The sequence below is a fragment of the Peromyscus californicus genome, unplaced genomic scaffold (assembly GCF_007827085.1).
Source record: "Peromyscus californicus insignis strain IS unplaced genomic scaffold, ASM782708v3 Scaffold_12__1_contigs__length_115047231, whole genome shotgun sequence".
NCBI lineage: Eukaryota > Metazoa > Chordata > Mammalia > Rodentia > Cricetidae > Peromyscus > Peromyscus californicus.
In genome coordinates, this window is record NW_026294413.1 from 88,074,373 (window position 1) to 88,090,807 (window position 16,435).

At 45.3% G+C, this 16,435-nt stretch overlaps 1 protein-coding gene across 2 annotated transcripts in view; it reads left to right on the plus strand.

Annotated features, from left to right (window-relative positions):
* Positions 1–16,435, plus strand: part of Cacna2d3 (calcium voltage-gated channel auxiliary subunit alpha2delta 3) — an 844,638-nt gene that overhangs the window by 422,525 nt on the left and 405,678 nt on the right. The gene's annotated exons all lie outside the window — the stretch shown is intronic.

Below are 16,435 nucleotides of genomic sequence, written 5' to 3' on the forward strand. Positions count from 1 at the left end.
CCATTCTCGTCATCACAGTCAAGGATGGTGATGGCAAGACTGCAGTAACAGCCTGACTTGAGACCCAGAGGTAGTTCAAAGGGCTTCAGAGCGGGGTGCCAAAGCCAAAGGAGGCCTTCGCATTATTTCCAGCTCCTACCTAAGTGAGCTATTTTGTCTCACTGTCCCACTCATAAGAGGTAATAGGTACTTTTCATACTGGCATCTTTTATAAAGTACAGAGCCTTTAAGCTTGGAGCCATTGAGTATTCTTAGCAAGCTTCCCAGGGATTTGGTGACAGTCTGCTCACCAGCACATTGTTAGATACCACAGCTCATATTCCCAGCACCCTTCAGTTCTGGCAGCTCCACTTGCATCTGTGTGAATGTAGGCATGCTATGAGCATCCTGCCGCAGCCTCTCAGCATCACTGTCCATCAAAGCCCTAAGAGCTAGAATCAAGTGATTGACTGCTTTGAGGGTTCGGAATGGCTGGCCCTTTCATGGTTAGGAGTAGTTTTCTAAATATGTTCCTTTTACCCTGATCTCTCACACAAGCTAATTTTAAAACTACTCCATCGAGCGGACTGTGGAGGATTCTTTAGCCAGTTGCTGGTTGAAGAGAAATCCTGCTCTCTGATGTCAGGACCCTGGAAACTGAAGCGAGGCATCTATTAAACCTGGTAAACATTTGTGTAGAGACGAAGATCAAAACTCTGTAACCGGAGACAGCCCTTTCTCACCACCCCTGTCCTTAGGTAGCCTAACATAAGCCTCTGTAGCCATCAGGGTGGGTCACGTGATTTTCAGTGCTGCCACAGTCTGGTTACAGTTAGTCACTACCAAAACTCACGCTGAGGCCTAAGTCCCACTGTAAAAGCTGGGTCTGAAGACCAGCAGCCCCAGATGTACACCCAGGAACAGTTTACTTTTGTGAGCCAGTGGGTTGTGACACACTGAGCTGCCCACCTTTCACCTCTCTGCTCATGTTTCTTCCTCGCTGCCACACATAGACAAACTTGAATCCCCTGCCAGCTGAGCAGTCATCTGCACCCTTGGATTTCTGGAACTGTGAGACAAAATAAGCCTCATTCATTTATAAATGACCCAGGAACAGGTGTTTTACTAGAGCAACAGAACATGGTCTGTGTATAAAACAGAAGAGCAGAGCTTCTTGTTTGTTGAATTTAAAGATGATGACCATGTCCCAGAGCATTAAGTAAGAGCAGGACCCTTCAGAGCGTGGGACAAAGGTGACTACAGAGGTTCCATGACCAAGAAAGCTAACTCCACATTTACATCCACTTTTATTAGCTCTGATAATAAATAGTTCCCTTTCTGTCTATCTGTTGGGAGCCTTCTCAAAGTATTGAACTGATCATACTAAGAGCAAGAACCCTCAATTATAGCAGGACATTTTCCAGGTACGTGGGCTGAGTTTTCGGTTTTAGGATGCCTCATCTTTGTGATTATTTGTAAAGGTAGTTTTTGGTTTCTTCCCACTTGGTGAAAATTTTTCTTGCCACGAAAGGAGGCAGCTCCTTCTTAGTTCAGACCCTGTGAGGGGCCTGGATCAGAAACTCAAGCACACCTGCCTGTCAGGCTGGGAGTTCAAACCACAGTTGAAGAAACGCAGTGTCTGCTGCTGTCTGGATGCTTTGTCTGAAGGTGGAGGCTTGGGTGGCTGGTCCCCTCTGTTCTGTTTGGTGTCATGACCAATGAGTGTGTGGAAAGAGGTGGTCGCGGGGGGGGCGGTACTGGGGGTGCAAGCTTCCATCTGCTCTGTTGTAATTGGTCAGTTTTGTTTGTAGTACAAACAAGTTCAATTAGGGAGCTAGGCTGGGAGCTTGCCCACCTGTGTGCCTAGTTCCTAGGGCTCCTTTTAGGTGGCCCTAAGGGAGGAAAGGTACTGTCCTTGCCTTTTTCTAGGTAGGACTGGTGAGCTCTCCAAATAGTTCGCTCCCTTCTCATAAACTGTTCTTAATTTTATTTGCTACCACTACCAGGCTGTCTCCACCACACCTATCTAATCCGTTACTTTGTTCTTTAAGGGCTAGCTCCTCTTAGTTCCCCTTGGAGGTCTTTCTAGTTCCCAGCAGATGCCCAGATTCGTCTTCCCATATGCTGGTCTTTAGCATCAGCAAAGCTTCTGGAAGGCAAACGCATCTCTTATTACACGGTCTCACTGCCCAGAGGACAGGCATCTAATGATGACTTTGGGGCTAAGATTCCAAAATATGGAACCCTTCCACAAATAAGGACATCTTGGTAGCAAGACTTATCCATAGCAGTGATGATTTTTTAAATGATGCTTTTACATAATGAAAAATCTCATTCATAATATGAATAAGCAAAAGGAAGAGAATCCTAAGCTGTGTGTATTTATGCTATCAAAAATAGTCAATAACACATTTTTGTATTTATTGGGAAGGCCATCTGATGTTCTTTTTTCTTAAAGTACATCTTATTTATGTGTCTCTTAAAACCAAGAGTAACTTGAAATGACCTTTATAGGCATATATAAGTTCATCTACAATATTTATATGACTACATAACATTTCATCCTCCTTATTGTTCAATATATAGCATGCTTTTTATTATCATTATAAATAGTGCTATGATAGACATGGTTCATATAAACATTTGGATATTTGCTTGACTGATTCCTTGGGGTAAGCCATGGAATTGAAATTGGACCAAATAATATTTAGCTTTTGCATACATGTAAGCCTTTATATGCTTGTTAATTTTAAAAACCTAGTTTGAGAGATAATTATCTGCCTCAGGCTGAGCACTGTTGGGGCTTTGAGGGTATGGTTGTCAACAAGGCTGACAAAGGCCCTTTTGTATGTGTGTGATGGGCATCATGCTGGGTGACAAAGGCCAGTCTCTAAAGGTAGCACTTGCATGATTCCAGTCATATGATATGCTCTAAATTAGATGCCAGTGATAGAGGCTGGAGAGATGGCTTAGAGGCTAAGAGCACTTGCAGGACTAAAACTTAATTCCCAACATCCACACTGGTAGCTCACAACCACCTGTAACTACAGCTCCAGGGGATATAATGCCCTCTTCTGGCCTCTGTGTGTACTGCGCACATTGGTGCATACACATGTACACTGCCACACACACATAAATAAAAAATAAATCTTTACATGAGTATTTCAGTGATAAAGAAGAATCAGTGGTCTCTAGAGCTTAATTGTGGAGCACGCTGTGAGAGTGCTTTTCTCTTCAGTGAGAGAACAGTTTCCTAATGGTGAAAGTGAGCCTGTTCATATGATAACATTTTATAAAGTAGCATGCATACATACAGCGATTATGAAAACTGATATAACCCAGTGAGGACTGTAGTTTACTTCACAGTACTGTGCCACTGTCAGTTTGTTGGTTTAGAGAGTTGTTCTTTGGTAAAAGTATTACCACTGGGGGAAACTGGGGTGAGAGCATGGGAACCAATATTATTTTGAAACTTCTGTGAAGTCCTACAACTATTTCAGATGAAATGGTTTTTTTAATTCCCCTAGGAACATCCAGAAGTGTTCAAGAGTTTATGTGTTAGATCCTTTGCTCGGTATCATACACGTGTTATCTGACTGACCTTCCAAATGCCTTGACTGTCTAATCTGTTGTCCTTATTTTGGTAGTGAGGCAAAGAGGCTTTACCCAAATCACCCCCATAATTAAGACTGAAAACCATGGGGTAGGTTTTAAAAACAGAATGTATCCTTTTAATACTATAAGGCTCTTCCTCTTTGCCAAACTCTGTGATATAAAGACTCACATAGACCACACTGCTCATGGGCTGCACAGTTGGAGATCTCCATGCTGGTGCTGAAAGCTATGGCCTCTGTTTCCCCTGGCTGCTTGCTGTGGAGCATGGGTCTTACAGACTGGAAAGTATCACGGTATAGATTCACTTTTGTAACAAAGTAATATAAATTCTCTCGTTCCTGTTATCATCCCCTTACTCGTTGAGAGATACTGACTCATTATCCTACTCTGGTTAGAATCAGCAGCCCAGGGACCCTGAACCACAGGGGAACTGACCAGTAGAGGCAGGGGAGAGGGACACGGAACACCTGACTTCCACGTAAAGGATATATCTTAGCATTCTCATTTATTATCTCTGTGAAGGGTACCACCCATGCCAGGTAGTAAGCATATGTCACGATGCTTCTTTGAAATAATGATTTTCTTTCTAAAATTCCTTTAGCTTCCATTAAGAAGCAAATAGGGAGGTGTTAATTAGGCTCCTGGAACCTACTGCCTTCCAGACTGAAAAAGAAAAGCCCTCCCTGACCTCTGGGGAAGAGTCAGCAGCGTGGCTTGCTGTCTGATTGGACTGCTCCTAACTTGCACAGCTGTGCACAGCTGGGATGGGCACTCTGTGTTCAGAGGAGGGACCAAGCATCCCTGAAGCTGGTGACACAGGGAGAGACACTGGGGAATTGCTGTGAGTGGGTCATCTCCTGTCTAGACGCAAGAAAGAACTACACGGGCAGCCTTCACAGAGGGATGAGAGGAAATGTCACAGGTCTGCTTCAACTATGGGGCTCAAAACTGCAGCCTCAGCACAGTGAAGATTGAGGAACCATTACAAGGCCCTAAAAGAACACATCGGGTCTATACATTGACATTCCCACTGGCCAGGGGGACTGAAGAATTACAAAGAGATGTTTTACTTCAGAAAAAACAACTGGAATATTTAAAAGATCTGTATCTTTAATCTTCCAACCGGGAGCTTGAAAACAAAAACTTTATAGAGGAATCACATAATTCTTTCTTGGAGTGATTTCTTCAGTTTCATTTTCTTGCTAGTGACTGAATCTTAATTTTCTCAGTGGGAGCATGCAAGATGTCTCTAAAGCTCCCTGATGCCTATGTCTTCATATCCTGTGGTTGAAAATCTATCCTTCTGTTACCTTTGGATCACAGCTGATTTGCTTTTGAAGGAGTTGGCCTTGGGCCTCCATTGCCCTCTTCCCGAGGTCTGTATTTCTGTTTATTCTCATTGCTTACCTGCTGTGACCTCAGGCTCCCCTAACCCCTAAAGCTGGCATTTCTTCTCAGCACTGAGTTTTGAGATTTTTTTTTTTAATCTTCACACAGCCATCTGACTAGCAGTCTGTTGCATGACAGCTCCAAGTGCCTGGACATTCCTGCTTAATGGGCTCCTGCCTTCCTCCCCATACCCATGGCACACAGAGTCCTCCTGTTCTGTTCTCTGCCCTCAGAGTCACTTAGATACCCCATTCTCTCCTATCCTGGGGTTTTGGCGTGTCTATTCCTCTACTTACAATGCCCATGGCCTGGCTGGCATTCCTGTCCTTGCCTAGTCAATCTTGGACTGTGCCACATTCCAGACTTCTCATGAGCCCCTCTATCTTCTATGTGGCCATTTTCCTTCTCGGCCCCTTCACCTGGCCCCTTGCTGTTTTCTGTCCCTGCTCCTCCATCCTCCTCACTGCTGAGTGTGTACCCAGGAGAATAAGGGTAAGTGTAAATGAGAATGCCCTAGTTCGCTTTTCTCTTGCCTTGATAATAAAACACTAACCCAAACCAGTGTTGGTGGAAGAGAAGGTTAATTTCAGCTTACACGTTACAGTCCGTCATCAAGGGAAGTCAGCATAGGAATTTGGGGCAGTGACTGAGGCAAAGACCATGGGGGTGGGCGGGGCACTGCTTCCTGGCTCTCTACCCATGGCTTGCCCAACTTGCTCTCTTCTACGACCCAGAAGCACATGCAGTGGTGGCATTGCCCTTGCTGGACTGGCCCTGCTCATATCAGCCTTTAATCCAGGAAACGTGTCACACGTATGCCTGCAGGCCAGTCTGATTGAGGCAACTCCTCTGTTGTAGTTTCTTCTTCCCAGGAAACACTAGTTTGTGTCAAGTTGAAAAAAATTAAACAGGGCAGGATTTCCTGGGCTCTTTAGAAAAAATGCCTGATCCCAGGTCGAGGCTAAAGCTGAGTAAGAACCTGGAACACCCTGTCCATTGTGATGGCAGAGGCCGTGAGTGGGCTGGACAGCAACCCTAGAAGGAGCAGACCAAGACTGGTTAACGCTAAGAGACACGGAACACCAGCTGCAGGCCGCCCCAAACGCGCAGGGAATTGAAGCATATTGTACGTATTGACCGGCAATGAATTTTTCATGTACTATTTCTTGTTTATCTGAAACTTGGTGTTAATTTGGAGGTCTGTATTTTAGCTGGCAACCCTAACACTTGCCAACTTTTCCTAGAGCTAGGAAAATGTGAGCCTGCTAAAGAGGGTAGCCATGTTGGCGCAAGCCTGCTCTGACAAGTAAAACAGAGCAGAGCCAGGAGAGAAACAGTCCCCAGGTATGGCCGAGTCCCTTCCCCAAAACACCTACACTCTCTCATCCCATCAGCAGAGAGGGCAACTTTCCTTTCCTTGTATGTAGCCTTGGAAGGGGAGAAAGCGTGTCTGCTGAGAGACTTAAAAACAAGACCCCAAACACAGTGCTTTCTGACACTGTGATCTCCAGTTATCCTGCAGAGACCTTGTGTTTACTGAGCACTTACTAACTGCTGATTTGTATTAAGCACTATCTGAGTTACTCATTAAATTTCTGTAATAACTCCTTGTGATATTTCAAAGAAATGTATTTACTGCATATTTATTGATCATTTACATCCATGAAGTTGCTATGATGGTGTTATCGGGCAAATGTCTTACAATGTAGGCCCAATGATGTTCACAGGAGTAAAGACTGGAAAAAATAAAATCCTGAAAATCTGAGTAGTCATCAGTCAGGGATTCATCAAATAATGCTGATAGATACTTAAAACTACATTGCCAGCCAGGGTATTTGTTTATTCCCAGACTTGAGTGTGAATGGATGAGATGGACACGATTCAGTTTAATACTCATATATAATTATGTCTGACAAAATACAGAGATCATTGTAACAAACACATTTTAATTAAATATACTTTTTATAAAACCACAAATCTTCATGAATCCATGCATGCATCTTGGTCCCTGTCAGCCTTGTATTCGGGCCTATAGTTCTTAATGTGGGTGCAGAGGACTGCCCGCATGCCTAGGAGATGATGGCTCTGTGTGGATGAGCTCACTGGCATGCACAATGCTTTGTATTCTCCCTGGGCACCGGCTATAAACTCACATTTCTCCAGCGCGAAAGTACAAGTTGGCATCATGGCTGGAATGGACTGAAACTGACTTCTGTCTTCTGGACACCCCAGCTCATGAAAGCATTCTTGCTCTGAGAAAGACATTTCATCAAATCAAGGCCCTCATAAAGTTGATGAAGGATGAACTTGGCCCTTTAGGGATGTCAGGCAGACACGAAGGGCAAGGCCTGCTGTTTCACATGCCCACTACCGTCTTGCATTGGCACACAAAGCAGGTGTCCTGTCTAGAAGTCTCGGGGCTACCGTCTTGCATTGGCACACAAAGCAGGTGTCCTGTCTAGAAGTCTCGGGGCTGTGGCTTTCCTCGGAGCATCTGGACCCTGCAGTGGCCTCACGTGAAGCATGGCAGCAGGTCTGCTCTGACTCCGTGGTGGGCTGCGTACGGTGATGAATGTGTCTCCTCTAGGACAACAGGGACTGATGTGGTGGGAGTGCTGGTCCACTTGACAGGCCTCCCAGTGGAGAATCTCCTGTGCTGAGGTGACCGCTGTCATCGTCTTACAGGGAATAATCAGTGCTTTTGCCATGAAAATGGAGCTGTAGCTGATGTGAGGAACCTGCCGTGAAATAGCACGTGTTCATGTCCAAGAGATCCATCTTGTGTCTAATTTGGCACTGGCTTTAAACAGCTGCTGCCTTTAGACACTTCAATTTGTTATCCACAATAGGAAAGAGACCCTGGAAGGGTTCAGAATTCGTGCCCTGCCCCCACCAACTTTCTAACAGCTGAGCTACCTCCTCCGACCATTCCATTTTCATTTTTTAGAAACACTGTGTCTCTGCTTTCTCCCAGTGCAATCAAATGGTAGCCTGGTTTACTAGAGTCTGAGTTTGGAAGTGGCCATGCCACAGATGTGTGCCTTTCTACTGTAAAATCTACTGACTAGTCCTGGCCCTGTATTCCTGAGACATGCGGCCAAAATGGCTATAGAATTCAGCCAGGGGATTTCTCAAGCTAAACAGGTGCCTAAGAGAATCAGTCTGGGGTTGAAGTTGGGGTGACCAGTGTATATTGTCAGGAGTACTTATGTCAGGACAGAGAGCCCCTGTTTACAGTAAATAACCTAGTAGTAACTAAGTGCAACTAGAATATAGGTATAGGAAGCCGTGGTCTTTGGTAGATGGGCTTCAGTGGTTTGGATTTGGACCACAGAGCCCTGTGAAAGCTTACATGGCAATCTCATGGTGAGACAGCCATTATGGCTGCTAGACCATTCATCTATTTGGCTGATGGGACTGTCGAAAGCTGCATTCCTGTTAAAAGGAAAATGGAACCACATCTGTTACTGGGACTAAAACTTGGAGGGCCTCAACAGGGCCCTTATAATGGCTATTCTTGGTTGTCGACTGAACTGCATCTGGAATGAACTAAAACCCAGGCAGCTGGGCACACCTATGAGGGACTGTTTTTCTTAATTCAATAACTTGACGTGGGAAGACCCAGTTTTAATACAGAACTTTTAAGGTGGGGAGATCCACTTTCAATCTGGGCCACACCTTCTGCTGGCAGCCTGTATGAAGGACATGGAAGAAGGAAGCTGTTGCTCTTTGCCTGCTTGCCCTCATTCTTGCTGTTAAGTCCATCCTTCACTGGCATTAGAGCCTACTTCTTAGGGACTCCAGCATCTACTGAAGACCAGTTAAGACATCCAGCCTAGCGGACTGAACAACTACTGTATTCTTGGACCTTTTGTTGGTAGACAGCATTATTGGATTAGCTGGACCATAGCCTGTAAGCTACTCTAATAAATCTCTTTATATGTACACACACGCACACACACACACTCTTTAAGTTCTGTTCCTCTGGAGAACTAATAAAGCACTCTTAGGCCATCTGGATTCTAGTCTGTCAAAACATGTACTTTTGTCAGCAGTGGGGGACAGAGGCCCATTTCCACTCTGTTACATTCAATTGCTTGAGAAGTTGAGAAGTTCCCCTCCTCTTTTAGAACTTCAGCTCGGGCTAGACTGAAATTTGTGGCACTAAAGCAGAAAAGATCCAGCCAGTATGAAACAATTTGAAGTTTTATTAAAGATATTATAATATAAACTTTAAGTAGGAGGGTGCTCAGAAAGATATATCCAAGTGTGGGTTTAGGCTTCCCAAGGGAGACGAGTAATTTTCTTATTATTAACCATGTATACCTCCTTATTGCTGCCAAGGCACATCTTAAATGGTTGTTAAGAAACTCTACCCCCCCCCAATTCCTCCTCTTTCTTGTTAAGTGAGATTATAGGGCAGCTTCAAAATTGCCCTGGATGGAATTATAATCTGTTAAGGAAAAAAACAAACAAAAAAGAACTCCAGGATCACATAGGAGTTGAGCACATGTTCTTTCTCTGCAAATGCGGTTCCTGCTAAAATCCCTGGAAGATTGTGGGTCCACAGTCTACAGGGGAGCAAGGCTGTATGCCATTGCTGATTGTGCTCTCACTGTTGTCTTGTTGCTGCAGAGAAGCTGAGGACTTCCTTTTCCCTCTCATGGCCTTAGGACTCCCCTGATTTTATTTTCTGCCTCGCCTTGGGCCACCTGACAGTCACTGTGTGTGATAACTTCTAGAGCCAAACACACTGAGGGACACTGGTATCTTATGTTACCTCGACACACAAACTTGAGTTATCTGAAAGGCAGGAAGCTTGATTGAGAAAATGCCTCCATAAGAACCAGCTGTGAGGCATTTTCTTAATTACTTATTGATGTGGGAGGGCCCAGCCCACTGTGGGTGTGACCACTCCTGGGCTGGTGGTTCTGGGTTCTGTAAGAAAGCAGGCTGAGCAAGTCATAGGGAGCAAGCCAGTAAGCAGCACCCCTCCATGGTCTCTGCATCAGCTCCTGTCTCCAGGATCCTTCCTGTTTGAGTTCCTGTCCTGGTTTCCTTCAGTGATGTACAATACTGTGGAAGTGGAAGCCAAATAAACCCTTTCATCTCCAACTTGCTTTTTGGTAATGGTGTTTCATCACAACAATAACCCTAATTAAAACAATACTCCAGCATAGTGGAGTATTGCTGTGGCAGATCTGACCATGTTTTGGGGAGGATTGTGGAAGTACTTTGGAACTTTAGTCTAGAAAAGCCATTGAGTGTTAAGCACTCAGTAGGATGTTCTGTAGGAACTTGGAAGATAAGCATGTTGAGCACAGTGCAGAAGATAGAGGCCTGCCTTTTGAAGTTTCAGGGGGAAGTTTAAGGACTCTATCAGGGTAATTTGATATTTTCAATTAAGAGTCTGTCATTCTAGTCAGCTGGGGCTGAAGAGTCAGTCAGGATTAACAAGAGACCAGCATCATTGAGGTGAAATTTTCTAGGAAGTGTTTTCTCAGGGTCAGCACACACAAGCTGTGTTCCTGAGGTGGCCAAGGTTGTACCTTGAGCTGGCATCTGAACTTGGTACTGTAAGAGTCACCAAGGTGGTACTGGTTTTGAAGGCATGAAGGGGTCTTGCACTTGAGGCTTGGCACTATGAGAGGCCATTGGTGAAGGTGCAGCCTTGGTGGCCGTTGAAGACCCAGGAATGAAGGGTTCATGCAGAGAAGTCAATGCATGGCACCAGGAAAAGTACCTATGAGAGTTATTGGTGAAAGTGTAGCCTACGTGTAGCAAGGGACCCCATCAGTTTTGGAGATGCCAGTACCATGGGATGACCGCCAAGAACAGCAGCAGTAGTGGAGTGGAGCCAATCAGAGCCTAGAAGACAAGCTGTGTGTGCTGCAGAGGGCAGAACAGACAAAAGTGACCCAGGCCTCTTGGAGGAATCCAGAAGATTGTGAGTGAATCTCAGATAATTGGACATGAGTTATTTATACTGTTGGAGTTTGGTTTTGCTTGATTCAGATTGTGACTATGCCCTGGTTCTTCCCTCTGGAAGAAGTATTTAATTCTGATTTTATAAGAGCCTCACAACTTAAAAGCTTTGAACTTTTCAAAGAGATTGTAGAGTTTGGAGAGATTGGATATTCTAAAGAGACTAAAATTTGAATGTGTTTGAATTGGTAAAGACTGTGGGACTTTTAAAGTTATTTATGTTTTTAATGTGAGATCTTGGAGATGAATAAGAAAGGAAAGGTGTGGCTTAATAGTGATGTGTTTGTGTGTCAAGTTGACAAGGGGTCAGTTGTGCTGTTTGGTCTTAAGTCAACCTGACACACAAACTAGAGTTATCTGAAAGGAGGGAGCCTAAACTGAGAAAATACCTCCATAAGAACTGACTATAAGGCGTTTTCTTAATTTCTTATTGCTGCAGGAGGGCCCACCCTATTGTGGATGGGGCCATCCCTGGAATGGTGTCCTGGGTTCAGAAAGCAGACTGAGCAAGCCATGAGGAGCAAGCCAGTAAGCAGCACCCTCCATGGCCTCTGCATCAGCTCCTGCCTCCAAGTTCCTGCCCTGTTTGAGTTCCTGTCCTGACTTCCTTCTGTGATGAACAGAAACGTGGAAGTGCAAGCCAAATAAACCCTTTTCTCAGCAACTTGCTTTTTAGTCATGGTGTTTCATTGCAGCAATGGAAACTCTAACTGAAGACACTTCCCAAATTACTTTTGGTCATGGCGCTTTGTCACAGCAATAGAAACCCTAACTAAGACACATGGACAGGAGAGCACGGGAGTCCTGTTGCCACAGAGAGAACCATCAGTATGATTCTACCAAACCAAATGCAGCTGGAGGGAGAGCCATTGCGCCAGTCCTCCACTGGCCGGGTGGTGGTTCTGTGTGGAGAAGATAAGCAGGTTCCATGGTTCTCCCTGCTGGCACTGAGCATGGGGAGCCCTGGCAGGTTTATCTCCCCAGGCAGTAAGCTTAGCTAATTGCTTTGGAAGCAAGGCCTTTTCCTGGGCAGCCGAATATGCCACATGAATTGCCAGAAGCAAAGATAAAAAGCCACCCTACTCTTCCTTTATTGAAGTTTAATAATACGATGGGGCTGTCACTACTTCCCCACAAACTGTTTAATTTAGGAAAGGCGTGGGGACTGGCTACCTTCCATCCACAGCTGTGAGCAGTTCCCTGCCCAGCAATTTGGAACCTTCCATTCTGCTGTAGCTAGGCTCCCATGGACCCTTGGGGATTATGGGTCAGTGAAATTAACCATGTTTGTATTCATTTTAAACAACCTGGCCCTTGAAGGGCAAGATGTTATTTTCCGAGGTGTATTGGATTATAAAACTGCAAATGAGGCAGTTGGCATGGAAGGCATCTGAAGTATAAAGTTTCGGAATAGGGGGTGGGCTGGGGGAAAGGTTGGGGGGGCGGGAGGAGGGAGGACAGGGGAATCCGTGGCTGATATGTAAAATTAAATTTAATTATAAAAAAAGAAATTGAAAAAAAAAGTTTCGGATCATGATGGGGGTGGGGTGTGTGTGAAAATGTGCACATGTGTGTTATTGTTGGAGTCTTCCTCATCTGCTCTCCACCTTATTTTTAAGACAGGGTCTCTCACTAGACTGGCTGGCCAATGAGCTCCCGAGAGCCTCCTGTCTCCATTTCCTGTCTTCCAGCTGAACTCAAGCTCGCTTGCTTGTGATGCAAGTACTTTAACAGCTAAGCCACCTCCACAGCCACCAGCTTTCTGGTTTTCTTATTAATATTTAAATATTGCTAATAATCCTCCCTACTCAGTTCACCCCTGTTTTCCCTCCATCTGTGAAAACTTTTAAAGAAGTCCAAATTGCACTTCCACAGAGCAGGGTGTGTGTGGAAGGGTGCCTGTGGCCGTGGTGTGGTTGTGAGAATGGCTGGAGAACATGGGGATAGGCTGGCAGGATCCTTAAGAAGGAGAGTGATGACTGGACCCTGGCAGAACTCCCATCTACTGAACCTGAGCTCTCTCAGAATCACTTCTTCCTTTGAACATCTCAGCACCGGCACTGCATGGGTTCCTGGATCAGTCATCCAGGTGCTCATGGGTAAGCACCCTCTCTTTCTTAGTGATCGCAGCTCTATGATGTGACTGTCATTTCCTATCATGAGCTGTGGGAAACAGTGATTCTGAGATGAAGATGGTTTCACATTGCTTTCTTGTACCACAATCCTCTTCAGGTGTGTCTTCACCAGCCTCATGCCTCTGATTGCTAAGAGGAAAGAGAAGGCCCAGAGAAGAAAAATGTCTTAAAGGAGAGGCATAATGCGGATGGGATGGAACAGAAATTTCTTCCTGTGGTCCTAGCCCTGATATGCTCTGCTCCATCCACCACCCAGGCAGATGCCCAATGCAACTAAAACTGAATAAACAAAGGAGCAAGTGTACTGACTTGCTCATCCGAAAAGGCTGGGCATGTCTGTATTCAGTGGTCTAGCCCTGTTATCACTGCCCAGTCTTTTCCCCTTGCCTTTGTTAGGGTGTCTATTGCTGTGAAGAGACACCATGACCATGCCAACACTTATAAAGGAAAACATTGGATTTGGGCTGGCTTACAGTTTTAGAGGTTTTTGTCCATTATCTTCATGGCAGCATGCAGGCAGACATGGTGCTGGAGAAGAAACGGAGAGTTCTACATCTTGATCCCCAGGCAACGGGAAGTGAACTGTCATCACTGGGCATAGCTTGAGCATGTATCATACCTTAAAGCCTGCCTCCACAGTGACACACTTCCACCAACAAGGCCACACCTACTCGAACAGGGCCACACCTCTTAATAGTGTCACTCCCTGTGGGGCTATGGGGCTCATTTTCATTCGAACCACCATGCCCCTTTTCTTCTCGGCTATTTGCTTCACCCATGTGAGTTCTGCTCCTGCAGTGGCCAGGTGACCAGTGGGACCCAGGTTTCCTCCCTGACTTACCAGCAGTCTTAACCTTGATGACTGCCTTCTCCTAGATTATAGTAAAAGTCCTGGGTCAACGCCCTTGCGTGACAGTGGGTGGGTCTCGTAAATGAACCCATTTCTTCATCTGGGAAGGTGTGCTGGTTAGTTTGTCAGTTGGACCCAACCTAGAGTCATCTGGGAGGAGAGTATTCCTGAGGAAACATCTAGATCAGACTGGCCTGTGGGCATGTCTGTGAGTGACTGTCTTGATTATTAACTGTTAAAAGGCTCATCGCATTGTGGACAGCACCAGTCTCTAGGCCAGTGGTTCTCAATCTGTGGGTCACAAACCCCCTTAGGAGTCGAATATCAGATCTCCTGTATATCAGATATTTACATTACAGCTCATAAGAGTGGCAAAATTACAGTTAAAAGTAGCAACAAAATGATTTTATGGTTGGGGTCACCACAATGAGGAACTGTTTTAAAACTGCATTAGGAAGATTGAGAACCAATGGCCTAGGCAGGGATTCCTAAACAGGGTAAGATAGGAGAAAGTAGATAAACATCAAGCAAGTGAGGAAGGAAGCTCATGTCTGTGGTTGCGATTTGACTAACTGCTCCATTTCCTGCCTGGGCTTCTCCTCAGTGATGGACTGGAGCCTGGAATTGTAAGCCCAATAAACCTTTTCTCCACTAAGATGCTTTTTGTTAGGATTTTATCACAGCAGCAGAGATGAACTAGGACATAAAAAGAGAAAGTGATCTCATTCAAGCCGTACATAATGTGTTAGTATAAGAGAGAGAGTCAGAAAAAAGAAAAAGGGGCCTGGGTCCCTGTGGTGGTTTGAAAGAAAATGGCCCCCATAGGCTCAGGGAGTGGCACATTAGGAGTGTGGTCTTGTTGGAGTGGGTGTGGCCTTTTGGAGGAAGTGTGTCAGTGTGAAGGTGGGCTTTGAGGTCTTGTATGCTCAAGCCATGCCCAGTGTACAGTCTCCTTATGCTGCCTGAGATCTGCTTACCCTCTCAGAACCTCTGTCATCCTCTCTTCTCTCTTGCCATGCCATTCTGTCTGTTTCTACAGAAAATGCCTGCCCTTTCTTTCCCTGGGCACAGGGTTCTCTGCCTCCTCAGGAATGTTATTCTACCTCTCCTCTTGTAAAATCCTCTTTTGTTCTCAGTCACTTGCTCTGGAGAGCCACTAGGCCTTGGGTCAGGAGGATGGTCTGAGGTTCATTTGCACAAGAAACAAAGCTATGCATCTTCTGCTGGGTTGTCTTTGCCTATGTGACCTTATTCAGGACCAGCAGGGAAGTTAGTTACCTAGAAGTTCAGCAGGTCTGAAATATTTGGCCACACAAGAATTTCATAGTAGAAGACAGCTGGAATATTAAGGCGGGATAGCACCAAATATTCATAATAAATGGCTTGTCTCTCGACAGACCCTTGGCCGGTCAAGGTGTAGCTTTAATACACAGCTGAATCTCTATGATGTATTCTTGCGGCCCACAAGAGAGAAGCAATTAGTGGACATCACAACCTGGGAAATAGTATCCTGGAAAACCACTATGCATGTAGATAGAGCTGGACTGAGAGGTAAATATATCCCTAAGACCACGGAGTTGGTTTGTGTTACGGGTGAAAAAGAAGGGTACAGTCTGGAATGAGGAAGGAGAGAAGAAAGAGAAACAGAGAATTCTCTAGCTATGGCAATATTTGGAAGCTCTCTTTTAGGGGAATTATTTTCCACCTGATGTATGAATTATATTTGTAGCAGGAAAAACAAAACAAAATCAACTGACCTTGTCACAGAGAGCATTGAGCCAATCTCTGACATGTTTGTTCCATTTGACTCTTCATGTCCAACAATAAAAGCAGCCCTTGCCTGAAGCAGCATGTAACACACAGCCTCACATGGATTAAAAGAATGGTAACCATGCAGTATAAACCAATGCCACTGAGTGCCACTGCACGTGTGTGATGGATAAGATACCAGATGGACTTGTGAAGCAGAGCCTAACCATAATGATACAGCCCTGGGGCCAGTTAAGGACCAACTTCTTGGTAAAGAGCTTTGGGATGTGGCACAATGGGAGAGTGCTTGCCTAGCATGTACAAGCCCGGGATCCATCCTCCGCACAGACCACCAAAACAAAAGCAAAGTCCAGACTCCAGTATGCTGTGTGATGCATGTGCCACGTGTGCCATGCTTCTTCTCGGTGTTTCATAGTTTCTTATGAGGCTGAGGCTGGATTGCTACACACCCAGAAGAAGCAGAAGAGACTCTAGGCTGACGCTAAGGAGGCTCAACTCGATACACTCTAGAGATACCTGGACAAAGGGAACCTCAATTGAGAAATGTCTGTTTGATTGGCCGGTGGACATGTCTGTGTGGGTTTTCTTGATGAATGATTGATGTGGGAGAGCCGTGCCCTCTGTGGGTGATGCCACCCCTAGGCAGGTGGTCCTGGGTTGAATGAGAAAGCAGTTGAAGAAGCCATAGGAGCAATCCAGCAAGCAGCTTTCC